Genomic DNA, 14,886 nt, shown 5'->3' with positions numbered 1-14,886 from the left:
TTTTAGTTTAGATAAGAGTGACATATATAGGAGCAAACCAACTTACTATACATAGTCATGGAGAAGTTTCATGTCAAAAGAAAATACATAACGACAAACAATATTTGAAACTTACTCGGCTATGGGAAGAGAAATATTACCATCAAATGACTACGCAATATTCCTACGGCGTCAATTACTTTGACAAGCTTATGGCGCAATGCTGGATGCGTCAGCAAAGTGACAAACTTTACCGCAAACACGAACAGCAAATACACTCACGCACCATGTGATACAATTCCCAAGCACCACACCAGGTAAAGTACAAGGTTGTGCGATGCTGAATATTAATAATTGTGAACCTTATCATGAATATTTACTTTTCACAATGAGGCAGGGAGGCAACACACAAATAGATCCATTCGCCTTCCGAGCCACAGGAGCAACAACACTCCAGATGTCCGTTGCAAATACAACAAATAGGATGTAATTGGTAAAGGAATATAATCGGGACGAAAAAGTTGTTACCTCATTACCCGACATGTGTATGTTCGTCGTTAATTCTTCTTAACTGCACGGTTGCCCTTGTTTTATATTTTTCTATTGAAGAATAATCTGGTATTGCCTGATTTAGTTTTGTTAATTGTGTGCGTGGCAACAAACTGCAATCAAAGCGATTAGACACCATCCAACGTATACGAATGGGCTTTACCTGGGCCAAGTCTCCACACTCAAAGGTTATTCGCTATTACTATTACTGAAATTCGTGACGGTTGCACAACGAAATATATCTGATTTAAGTCTTTCCGCAAGAAAAAAAACTCGAAAAATGGAATATAGTTTGGTCTCGTTGATTGGGGTGACTATGCAGAATCATTGCTATTTACAAAAAATGTCAGTTATATATATATTTATATCTATGTTCAGAAATAGCAATGGTTGTGAGCATATGAAGGCTGCAAGAGGCGGCAATAAGCAAACACGACTGCTCGACAATTTCGCCTTCCAAGTTCAAGGAGAATTAGGCGACACACCTGCCATGACTCCCAGAGAAAATTCTTGTATAAGAAACATTAATTCCCAACTGGGACGAGCATCTGAGTAGAGGTTAGTTGAAACATGGGTTACATTGAAGTATTTTGGCTTTTGTGTTTATTTGGGAGCAGTTTTGCTCTTGATCCTAATACGGTGCCGGAAGATCCAAGCTCTGTAGCATCTACATCTTGTAGTTGTCAGGAAGTGACCGATTTACAAAATACTGTGAAAGATTTGGAGAAGCGTCTTGGAAAAGTGGAAGGTAAGTGAAGTATTTACTGTTTAGATGTATGTGAAAACCTTACAACACTTTCAAGAACGCTTGAAAAGTACTTCCTGTGAGGAGATTTGGATGAGCGGAAAAACCAAAAGCAAAGTTTATACAATTTATCCTTTTCACAATCGCAGCAAGTCGCTCGATGTTTATTGTGACTTCACAATCGACCTCCCAGGATGGACGGTATTTGTTTTAAGGGCGATGTTCATTGGTAAACTTTACCATAATTATTTAATAAATACAGACCTTCCAACGTCGAATAGACGGATCCGCAAAGTTTTACCTTTACTGGCATAACTACGTGAATGGGTTCGGAAACATGAAAAATGAATTTTGGCTCGGTAAGATATTGTGATGAATGCAAAGAGTATTGCCCACCTTTGTATGTATAGGTTTGGAAACTCTACACCAGCTTACTAATGACAAGGATTATGAGTTACGAGTTGATATGGAAGACTTTGAAGGACAAACAAGATACGCAAAATATAAGTAAGTACAATTAAACTGCTTCCTGCATTTCCTTTGGAACTTCAAAGCACAAGTTGCAAAACATTAGAAAGGTACAAAATATCAGTTTTACTGTTGCTATATCTGTTCATTTTTGTCCTAGCACCTTTAAGGTTGGGGCTGGACCTGGATATACGCTTCAAGTTTCGGGATATTCTGGCAATGCAGGTTTGTCTTCATCATTATAAATAAAAGAGACCCTTAAGTCTGTTCCGTTATACGATTTTAAATTTAAATTTACAGGCGATGCCATGGCCAACGCAAATGGCATGAAGTTCAGCACAAGAGACAAAGACCAAGACAGGATGTCTTCTCAACATTGTGCACAAGTATACCAAGGAGCTTGGTGGTACAATACTTGTCACCACACAAACCCCAACGGTCTTTACTTGGGTGGGCCACACGGCTCCTCTGCTGATGGAATTGAATGGTACTTTTGGCATGGGTATAATTATTCTCTCAAAAGAATTGAATTAAAAATAAGAGTGAAACATTAATTTGATGAACACCGTCTTGTAAAGTGTGTCCAAAATAAATGTAAACTCGTGAAGAAATTTGTGCAATCTTTCCAAATTGATTGTTTTGTCTGAAGTGTATTCAACCTGTTATCAAGGATAGAAAGTTGCAAAGTAGGTTTAGAATATTATAAAAGTAACAGCGTTTTCAGCTTAACAAAGGGTGGCTGTAGTGCGTGTCAATTTACTGGAAATTCCTAATCAGTGCCAAACACTAAATAGCTAAATAATCGGCCTAAATTAAGGCACTTAAACAAAATTGTTATTCGTCGACAATTTTGTAGTACGTGGTTATATACAGCGTCATTAGACGACAAAAAACATTTGAGGGTGCCAAAACGTTTGACAAACAAATAATCCTACACTAATTTCCTCTTTGAAACACCAAAGGAGTCTGGGACTCTACCCAAATAACTTGTTACCATCAACCAAAATATATAAAAAAAACTTTTTACAATTTGGTTAACTTTTTTGCACAAGCGTTTTTGTAAATATAAGAACTTAAATTGAAGAAATTACCCGCGAAACCGTGTAAAACGTCACTAAAATGGTAAGATAGATATCTTAGCGATGCTTGTCTAAGAGCACCGTTTTATTACAGGGCGCATTGAGAACTTCTCGAAATTCTTATGGTGTGTTGAATGATATTATTAACATCATCTCAAAAACAAGATTACATATCAGGCACAAAGATGTGCACAGTTTTAAAAACATTCGATAATAGTATCATTTTCATCAACACCGAACAGTAACTGAGAGGGAGAAAAATACAGGGAACGCAAAGTCGGCCACTAAGCCAACAGTTTCCGTTTTCCCAATATTGTTTTACAATATGACGGTGTACAAAAAAAAGTAAATTCTTTTAATTTTTTGTTGGTCACGACGGTCATGTGGTTCAGTTTAATTTGGAAGCTTATTTGTTTCGTCGCTACTGAACACAGGACCAGTTTTCTAATTTGTATTGCATGATATTCAACAGCATCACCAGGCGGCAAAAGAAGAGAATTTTACAACCGCTTGCTGTCAGCATGGAGTTTACCCAAATTGATCGGTTTGTTTTCTATTTAAATTAATCCAACTGCCCCTCGCATTTTCTAGGACGGTCCCTGAATACTCCTACAGTGATAAACACATATAAAGACACACCAGCCGTTGAATTCTTACCGGATTTTCAGCGCAATAATTTAATTTGATTTTAACTTTTCGCGATTCCCACACTTAAATTTCTGAGCATTCATTTTCAAGAGTTATTGGTGCAATTATTTAGCCCATAATGACCAGCTTCAAACTAAGCCTCAATAAGGGCGAAAAAAAGAACGTGGAAAATAACACACTGCCCTCTTCAACATTAAATGGAAGAAAGAAGACTTAGGTTCGTTGAGCATGGCTCGCAGACAAAAACAAGTTTCTGCCAAGTGCAGTAAGTCAGTGAACTTCTTAACATTTCATTGAGAGTTTAAAACGAAAATGCCTTCCAACAAAACATATTTTTAATATAAAAATGACAAATTTCAGGTAATAGTACTATGTCTGGACAATGCGATTTTAAGAATGTCTAGTCGCTTAGTCGCGCATAAAGCTCAGGCCATTTCCGTTGGGCGACAGTGGCTGTCTGTGTTCAGCCAACCAAGAAGGGTCTATGTTACCCAGAGTGTCGCAACCTGGTTTCAGTTCCTCATTTTTTTCAAGCAACGAATCAAACCGCTGACTTTTACAGACTTGCAGAGTAGTGTCTCGTAGTTGATCAACATTTAACAGGCTTCACAATGGCAGTTGCTGAATAACACCTATTTTAGTGTTCTGCTTCTGTGAAGACCTGCGATAAATTTTAGACTGGCATGCTATAGAGGCAACCAGTAATTCATGTCTTAGATGAAATTACTTATATAATAAAGCCAAGTTTAACATTGCGTTTGTTAAATTTAGTGTGTTTTACCCAGTGCTGTAAAAGTTGCAGATCCCAAAAAAATACCGTGCTGTTAATATGGCCGCATGCAAGATATTGGCAATGACTGTGTTTCTAATCCTGACTCTGGACCAAGCGTTTGGCCTCGACTGGAAAGACAGGATGGAAATGAATTCGATGAAACATGTTCATCCAGGATGTGCGAGCTGCCATGCGGGATCGAAGGATTATCAAAGAGAAGAGCTGAAGTACAGAGAATGGGACAGATACGTGGACAGAAATGATTTGAAACCTTTGATGAATTATGTACTGGACGCTGTACATGAAAAAAATGACGACCAACACCAAATCCAAAAGCCAGTCGATGGGCATTTTAACTTGAATGATTGAATACTTGCAACAACAATAAAGAATGTGATGCTTGGTTGCATGGATTTTCGAATTTCGTAGTGCTGGTTTGTTAAATTTCAAATAAAACTGGATTTTCTAAAGGAAACGCAGCTTACGACTGGTAGAACTCTTCGATAAAGTAGCCCAATCACCAAATAGTCTTATTGGCGACAAACACTTGGTATTTTCAAGTTGTAACTTATAAGAAAAAAGTCATTAGTCATTAAGCTTTTTCTGATATATATGCAAAAATAAAAATATAGACTGTAAAAATGCCGCCAAAAAGAAGAAAAACAACTAAATTTAACGAGAGACTTTCGCATCAACAGTTCGACTTCACCAAATTTCGCAAAAACCAGTAGGTAAACCACCTTCAACCTAGGGGTAGGAAAAAAGGCCGTCAGGGCGTCGCGCTTTGTTAAGCAGCCCACGTGACAATGCTAGTTGCGCTTGGATTGCTTCGGTTCTTTTGGGCCTTACGGTTGAATGCCCACCAACAAAATAGGCCAAACAAGATTGTGGTCGATCGAAAAAGTGCTCGTTAATTAAAATGCCCGTGTGTGGCAAAAATCACTTTGTGTGTCGCATTGTTAATAAGACATGCAGTTATTATGCTTCGAAATGAACAGGTGGACGCGAAAAAGTTTCCATTATAACATGTGAATATTGATATATTTTGTTATGCCGTGTGTGCGTTGTTTATAAAACATTGAAATGCTTTACAAAACGACGTCACAAAAGTCGCTTTATCATCAACAAGCACCGCGATCTGAAGCGTTTCTTTTATGGTTTCAATACAATCTAAACAACAAAGAAGTTAAACGATCCACGAGAGACTGAAAAGTATTCAATTAAAGTTTACCCAAGCTTCTGATCCAACTGCCACAAGCAACGCTAACGCGGTTTAGAATTACAAACAGTGCGAGGCTCTTCAAACGCTTTTATATGTCGCTCTGTAGTGAAGCAATGGTAGTCAAAATCGGTTTAAAAAAGTTTATTTGTCTTTGTAGTAAATTGCAAAGTAACAAATAGGAGTTCGAGCCCTAATCTTAATAATATTGTGCAATATCTTTCCGTTAGTGGGATAGTGCTGTAGTAAAGTCAACAGAAATAATGGCTGCAATCGGGGCTGGATTATGGAATGCCTTTCCATTTCGGAACCTGTTTAAAGAAAATGCGGTTTTGCAGCCTATGGAAAAATTGCGAAACGTCTTTTTTGTCTCAATATTGATATCAAGCTGTGCAGCCTTCACGATATACGAACCCAGCTTCGTGGTGTGTTTTGTGATGAAAAACGGCTCGGAGGTGGAGTTTATAGAACTCACTCGTCACATAAACCAACAGTGCGGTTTCCAAGAGCCCTGGATTCAATTCCTCCGGTTTACGCCGCCTTCGTTACTTGGTATCGCGGTCCTTCTGTTCGTAGTCAACAGCACGTATTTGAGTTGTTGTTGCACGGTCAATATCTTCAAGAGGCTCGAGCTCTTTGAAGACATATATGCATTGTTTCGGCAACAAGAGAACAAACCCAGCAGGCCAAAGGTACCTAAATTTGAAATTCAATTATCTGAAACTGTTAACGAATACCTAAAAGTAGCGGTGGCATCCGGAAATCAACCGGTTGCAGAACTGGACCAGCAACAAGTCCAACTCGAGGAAACCAACGAAAGACAAAAAGAAAGTGCTAGGAATAAAGCGAGGACCATATTAGCCAACTTTAAAAAAGATAGTCGAAAAATCTACACGTTTTACATGACCTCCAATACAGTGTCAGTCTTTCTGAGTTTGTGTGGAACCATACTGGGTGGATTGACCTTCGGATCAGCGACGATCTTCCTCGGTCAATTCAACTGCACTCTCCCCAACGTCAACCCCACCAGTCCCTTCCAGTGCTCTGTGAATCAAATTGACGTGTTTCTCATCTCTGCCGTGTTCTTCGCTTTCCCAAGTTTGTTCGTATGCATCATCCACTTTCGACGTTATTCCATCTACCGGGATGGCAGCAAAGATCTCAGAAGTGATCAAAAATTTTTGATCAGATTTGTGGCGAAAAAAGAAGAAGCGGTATCTTTTGGAAAATTTATTGACGAAGTTGCTAAGCCGAGGAGACAAAGGGGACAACAACGGCAAGTATAGCGAACGACAGTGGGGGTTCTGCTATCGTCAAGACCATGCTAATAAGACAATCAGTAATTTATGACTTACATGAAGTAATTTGTATGAATAAGCCACATTTAACGCCATGTTCGTTAAAGTTGCGTTGTTTTAACCAGTGTTGTCAAAGTTGCAAGGCTCGAAAGGGTAATGCGTGTTTGCATGGATTTAAACTTCGTAGTAATGGTTTGTTAAATTTTTAAATAAAACTGGATTTTCTGAATGAAACATCGCTCATTATCCATAATGCTTGCTGGTGACATAAAGTCATTTTCTAGTCAGTCTTTTACAAAAGCAGTGCATCAGCAAGCATTACAAGTATAGACCAGAGAGGGACACGGAAAATTGAAGAAATCGCTTAATACGGGAGAGTTCTTTGATAAAGTATCAGAATCACCCAACAGTCTTTTGTGCAACTAAGAATTGGCGTCTGATTTTTTGGACAAGTATTGTATGCTAATTGTGTTCATGTTTATTTGAAGAGAACTGACTGGTAGAGTATAGCGGACTGCAAAAATGAGCCTGGAACAAAAAAAAATACAATTTTCTACATTTGCCGGAGGTATTTCGCTTTGGCAGATTCACATCACGAAATTTTCTTATACATCACAGGGGGTAAAAACCAGAAGGGAAACCACCTCCATCCTGTATCAGATAGGAAAAAAAGCTGTCTGTGCGTCGAGATTTGTTGAGCACCGCACGTGACAACGCTAGTTGCGCTTAAATTGCATCGGTTCTTTAGGGCCCTATGGTTGAAAACCCAACAACCCAGTGATCGTTAATTTAAAATACTCGTGTGTGGCAAAAATCACTCTGTGTATCGCATTGATACAAAGACATGAAATTCTTTTGCTTGAAACTGAACTAACTGAACTGGTGGACGTGAAAATGTTTCCTACATTTTATACATGGAATATTGGTCTATACGCTGTTTGTGCGTTGTTTCAGAAAACATTGAAACGCTTTACAAAACAACGTCACACAAGCCGCTCGTCATTATCATTATAAACTTTTGTCACAAAGATATCGTATGTTTTTTGTTCATACTTTTGATATAGATATATGACAGACTTCAGATATTAGTATTCTGTCTGGACAATGCGGGAATGCGACGAAAGGCATTTTCGTTTCATCCTCAATGTGTTGTGCGCACAACTATCTAGAAAATTTCACCGACTTGCTGTATTTGGCAGAAACTATTTATTATGCAAACAAAGATCAACTAACCCAAATTTTCCTACTTTCATAGGTTGTTGAAGAGGGCAGTGTTTTATTTTCCACTCGGCACACAGAAGTACACCAAATTTACCCTTTCTTAGCCCATATAATGCACATAAGTTATCATTTTGACAACAGAAGATAAAACATTTTGGGTATGCAATAAGAAGTTTTAAAGTTTCTGGTTGTACTTGTTTGTACGCTTTTACTACATCTACAACTATCGGAATAAATGTATGGATTTTCGAAACATAAATATGACTCAAATTGGTTTACAACCGTCATCAATATAATCCAAACACATTTATATTTGTGTATAAGCTGCAGACAGATGGCCTCTGTTTCGACCTAAAAGGTCTCATCAGTGCAGCTGGTGTGACTATCAGACTCCACATTACTTTATATTTGGTTGACCCAAAATACTTTATATTATGCTCGCAACTAAGCCGACAAGCACTAGCTATTGGCATGATACCAGCTCCTAAAGCGTATTTAGTAGCACTTGATTCCTGACAGTTCCAACCTACTCTGAATCGATCACACTGTTTGCTTCTGTTTATCGGTCACGTTCGAATGCTTTCGGTGCCGCCGTTAACAACAGTTAAAATAGTTTGTAATCAAAACAAAACCTAGTAAATTAGTACGCAGAACTAATGCTATGCTTTCGCATAGCAAGGCGGGAACGCCCCACTGCGCAGGCCCTTTATATTTGGCGATCACAACTCTAATATTCTGATCATAAGGTTCACAGGCTTCGCAGCCAAGTCGGGAAAAGTGGCTGATCCAGCTTGGCTGCAATGCCTTGGCTGCGAAGCCTGTGAAACTTATAATAAATTAGTATGTTCGTTTCTTTGATTTGTTTCACAAGGAATCGTCAATGACACGCTTCAGAATGTAATAAATAATATTTTGTGCTAATCTGTACCTGCGTCTCCGCTAGCCATAGAGACAACAGGCGATTCAAAGAAAACAAACTATCATTTGAAACGCTTCAGTAATGTTTTCAATCAACGCTCCAGCGACAGACAAAAATTTGTGGTCTCATAGTTTCAACGACCCCCACCCAGGGTTGGCTGGTACTCCCCACGGTTGACTGCATCAGAATCACAACTAACCGCTACGTCGCACGCAAACATCTTTTCCTCAGAAGCTAGATCTAGATAGACTCATATCGCACATGGATCTTTGTGTTTAACAATATTTCGCGGCAGTCTGAGATGGAGTTAGGAGAATATAAAAAAGATGAGGTTTGCTTTTTCAGTAACTTAATTCAAACAGATTTGTAAATGAGATGTGCAATTTATAAGAGAATGAATGCTTGCAAATTTCAAAACTCTTTTCGAAACATTGGCCACCATGAATATCATTTCTATATAACCACATGTTCAAATTAATTTGTTTTTATATTCAGTGGCGTTAATATACATAAGTATACGAAAGCAAAAATGCCAGGTATGTCAATTAGTGCTGCCAGTAGTTTGCCGATATTAAAACTATTCGCCGACAAACCTTTCCTCCCACCCCTGGAAAGATTAAGAAATGTTTTCAATCTTACGATATTTTTGGCAAGTTTCTCGTCTCTCACAGTCTACGACCCAACCTTTGTGGTGTGTTTCGCCCGCAAGAACAGCACGACAGTTGAGTTCATTGAACAAACCCGCCACATTCACCAACAGTGTGGCTTTCATGAAAATTGGATTAGGTTTTTGAGATATACGCCGCCTGTGTTTGTGTCGATGGCCGTCCTAATATTCGTCGCCAACAGCATGTTTGTGAGCTGTTGCAAAACTAACGCAAACAAAAAGCTTTGCCTGTATACTGATTTATACACGCTGTTTCAAAAGCACCAGAACGCCCACACCCCGAAGGTTTCTGTCATCAAGATTGAGATGTCGGACGTGGTCAACAATTGCTTGATTACGATGGCAGGGCAAGTTCCAACAGCCCCCAACCCACCCCCTCATATCGAAGCAAATGATGATAACAACAGGAACAAACTGGAAGAACAAGCAAAAAAAATCCTTGGCAATTTCGAAAAAACAGGCACAAATATATACGATTACTACATGTACACCAACGTTTTTTCTGCGATATTAACCTTTATCGGGATTGCACTTGGTGGAGTAGCTTTGTATGCATCTTTCCTGTACATCGGCCAGTTTACCTGCAATCTTCCCCATGTTGACCCCAACAATGCGTACACGTGCTCCGTCAACCAAATCGACATTTTTATCATCGCATCCGTGTTTTTCGGTGTCCCGTGTCTGTTGCAACTAATTATTCACTTGTACCGATGCTGTAAGTACAAAAACGGAAAATACCAAAATGACGACAAGTTTCTCATCAAATTTCTGACCAAAGCAGACGATAAAACGGAGTTTAGTAACTTTGTTGATGCTTGTAATCAAGGGGTCCAAGTTTAAAAGTAGACAGTCCTTAATAAACCGATCAGCATGTAAATATTTAAAATGTTAACGTTTAGTGATACTTTAAAGGTGCAAGTGCATTTACTAGAGCCTGTAACACATATTCCAATATTATCTAAAAGGCCACGGTTTGTAAATCCTTTTTCTACCGGCATTGGTCTGACCCCGCCCCAATCTGTGAACTAAAAATTTTAGCTTTGAAATGTGTTTTAAGTTTTCATGAAAAATAATTGGTGTTACTTCGATGTGGTACTGTTACATTTTTATGTTTATCGTATTACCGCCATTATTTTATAATCCTATTGAGCTTATTAACATGAGGCTATGTAGCGTAATAACTTGTACAGAAGTTTGGAGAATAAAATGCGTATGTGTGTGACTTGTAGCGTTACTTGTTACCGACTGACTGCAGAAAGGCTGTAAATTGTAAACTGAGATCCTCAAACGAGTTGTGTTTCTCGGTGCTCGATCAAGCATAACCAGAACCTTTGAGAGACCCAAAGATATGATGCACCATTTTTTCATGGGTACTGAGCATAACAACGACAAACGGCATTCTCAAAGCGCTGTAAAAACCCAACATGCGGGACAGTTTGGGCTTCTTTCGTATTTACAGACAATTTTTCATGCAAAGTAATTCTTCGCCTGCCAACGATTAAGATATTTGCACAGAAAACTTAGTTTATGTTGCTCTCTATGACACGAGCGAAACGTCTACAGCGGTATTTCTTAACCGGTGGTGCGCGTACCCCTAATGGTCCGTGACGATATTCCAGGTGGTACACGAGCACCTTTTCGTAATTAGCGGATATATTTCGAATTTAAAAAATTGTAAGTGATCTCAAAATGTTTGTTACTTCATCCCCTACGTTACTTTGTAACACTCAACTAGGTGGTATGCGTCGAAATTGTTTTACCCCCACGTGATACGCAACCACAAAAAGGCTGGAAAGCACTGGTCTACAGGGGAACGGCCACAACGACGAAACCATAGTGGAAGTCCCCAGACACGCATGATTCGTTTTAGAATATGTTGCACATGCAAGGACGATACCCATTTGCCAATGTTACAAGACAGACAGTTCCAAGATCGGAGGGTTGGAATGCACTCTGTATCAGACAGGTTTTGATAGTTTTGACAAGAAAATTGGCATGCTTTATATGACCTAACGAAGTGATAGTTGTTCTGACTTTTGTCAGAGGAAGTCGATTCAACTTCACCCTTCCAAACGTCAAGCCCATTACCTGCATGAAATACAAATGATTCAGATAAGAATATACTCAAAACAATGGACCCGCTTTTGTTTATTTGTTATGTTATAGAAGACCGTATCCTTGGCATCGCCGTATGAAACAAATTAGCCTGTAAAAAATGCACCCTATTTGTTAGCAGTCATCAGGCGTCGCGATTTAATGGCTACGTATAATTTACCACTTAAGCTCAATTCATCACCAACTGTACACATTAAAAACAACTTTGGGTTTTTACGCTGTTTTGTACGATCTGTTTACCGCGTATATCTCATACAGTCTACCGAAATTGTCAAAACAAACCTATGACAAATATTGATTTTATGTGTTCACGCCTGGGGGTTTACAAAAAACTGTATGTTATAGCTTGGTTTATGTAAATACCATAATTTTAAATCGTTGCGCGCAATTTCACAGGAACGCCAATTGACAGGAAGTTGAGATAGGTGTTGTTTTTAGTGGTAAGACAGCAGGAATTTCAGTCGTGCATTTAGAACACGGATATGAAAAATACCGAACCTTGTATGCTTGCATAAAAACACACAAACAGCATTTCCCCAAAATATGCCTTTGACGATTTATGGTGAGTTATCGTTTGTTAACAAAAAGTACAAACGCTGCGAGAGAGCACGCGGTCAGCACGAAAACATTTGTTCGTACAAATTCCTCAATCCGCACCATAGTGACCTTGTAACGTGTGGACAAGTCATTACTGATGGTCACATTGTTTGCGAAACAAAAATGTTGCCAAGTAAAATCAAAATTGTCAAAGCTTACTGATGGAACTCTGGGAATACAAACGGAACATATAATAATAACCTGTAAGCTCAATGGAGCTGCATCATTGCGTGTGGCATATCATTTTACCGAAATGGCAGCTGACAGGAAATTAGGCCTTTTACCGTTTTGCTTTAACCGGTAAAACAGAAGAAATTAAGCCTTGTCTTAACACTCCCACAGTTTGGTTATTGTAAAATAAATGACTTTATGCTTGCGACCATGAGGACAACAAGTGTTAGATATTTGGTTACGCGTTTTATAGAGAGTTTTGCACCTACATACGAATTTCTTACGTATTAACATAAATCTGCATACTGGTGGAACGGACAAAGTATATGGACGGGCAATTGGCTGATCACTCCAACCATTTACCAAGTAAAAAATCTGCTAGGGATTCGAACTGAGAGTCCAATCCGGGTGTGATAATAAGATAATAGTGATGAGGTCTGAACAGACAATAGTCCAATCGATCGCACATAGTTACGCTGGGTGAAGAATGACAGGAAATTGAGCGATTTGAGGTTGCCGATGAGCGATAATGACATCTATCAAAATGACACTCTACCATAAGTTTCGCATATAAAGTTTATGTAGAAGTTTACAAAGTCGCATTCGCCTGCTGTTGTGTTTGTCTGTGGAAATTCCGCCCGACTGAACCTGCGAGTTAAACAGTTTTTGTGTAGTGTAAATTTATTTATATCATCGGAAGTTTTCTTTTGTAGTGACTTTATTTTAGGTAAAATACAAAAACAAAAATTAACAAAAATGCCGGCTATGTCAATCGGTGCTGTCAGTAGTTTGTCCATACTAAAGCTGTTTGCCGACAAACCGTTGCTCCCACCTTGGGAAAGACTGAGAAGAATTTTCTACGTGGCGGCATTGATAGCCAGTTTCTCGTCATTCACCGTCTTTGACACCACCTTGGTTGTGTGTTTCTCTAACAAGAACAGCACGACAGTTGAGTTTATTGAGCAAACCCGCCACATTCATCAACAATGTGGATTTTTCGAAACCTGGATATGGGTTTTGAGACTCACACCGTCCATGTTTGTGTTGGTAGACGTTTTAATCTTCATTTCCAACAGCACGTTTGTGAGCTGTAGTAAAACTAAGGTCAGCCAACAGCTTCGCCTGTATACTGATCTCTACACGCTGTTTCACAAGCACCAGCACCCGCAGAATATGATGTTGAACGAAGTCACGGAAAACTTGCCACCAATAAAAACACAAGGAAAAAATATCCTGAAAAGTTTCAGCACAGAAAGAGAACAATTATACTACTACTACAAGTGGTCAAACTTCTTCGCTGCGTTTTTTACCGCTTCTGGAAGTGTCCTTGGTGGCGTCGCTTTGTATGCATCTTTCAGATACGTTAGCCAGTTTACCTGCAATCTTCCTCATGTTGACCCCAGCAATGCGTACACGTGCTCTGTCAACGAAATCAACGTTTTTATCATCACTTCCTTGTTTTTCGGAGTGGCGTGTCTCTTGCAACTACTTATTCACTTGTACAGACGCTGTATGTACAAAAAAGGAGAATACCGAAATGACGAGAAGTTTTTCATCAAATTTCTGACCAAAACAGACGATAAAACGGAGTTTAGTAACTTTGTTGATGCTTGTAATCAAGTGACTCAAGTGGCTCAAGTTGCAAATATTCAAAATGTGAACGTTTAGTGATGTTTTACAGGTGCAAGTGCATTTACTAGAGCCTGCAACACATATTCCAATATTATCTAACAGGTCACGGTTTGTAAATCCTTCTTCAACCGGCATTGGTCCGACCCCGCCCCAATCTGTGAACTAAAAATTTTAGCTTTGAAAAGTGTTTCAAGTTTTTATGAAAAATAATTGCAGTTACTACGATGTGGTACTGTTACATTTTTGTGTTTATCGTATTACCGCCATTATTTTATAACCCTATAGCTTATTAACATGAGGCTATATAGCGTAATAACTTGTACAGAAGTTTGGAGAATAAAATGCGTATGTGTGTGACTTATAGCGTTACTTGTCACCGACTGACTGTGGAAAGGCTGTAAATTGTAAACTGAGATCCTCAAACGAGTTGTGTTTCTCGGTGCTCGATCAAGCATAACCAGAGCCTTTGAGAGACCCAAAGATATGATGCACCACGCTTTCATGGGTACTGAGCATAACAACAACAAATGGCATTCTCAAAGCGCTGTAAAAACCCAACATGTGGGACGGTTTTGACTTCTTTCGTAGCAGCCAGATTTTCATCCCATATAATGCCCACAGTGCTTTAATTAAGAAATGTTTGTGGAACTTTGACTCGTTTCAAGATATTTACAGACAATTTTTCACTTGAATGATCACGTAATTCTTCGCCTGCCAGCAATTAAGATATTTGCACAGAAAACTAAGTTTAGGTTGCTCTCTATGACGCGAGCCAAAAGTCTATGGCAGCATTTCCCAACCGGAGGA

Source organism: Ascidia mentula, chromosome 8 (assembly GCF_947561715.1).
Source record: "Ascidia mentula chromosome 8, kaAscMent1.1, whole genome shotgun sequence".
Classification (NCBI taxonomy): Eukaryota; Metazoa; Chordata; class Ascidiacea; order Phlebobranchia; family Ascidiidae; genus Ascidia; species Ascidia mentula.
Note: the sequence above shows the minus strand (reverse complement) of the source record.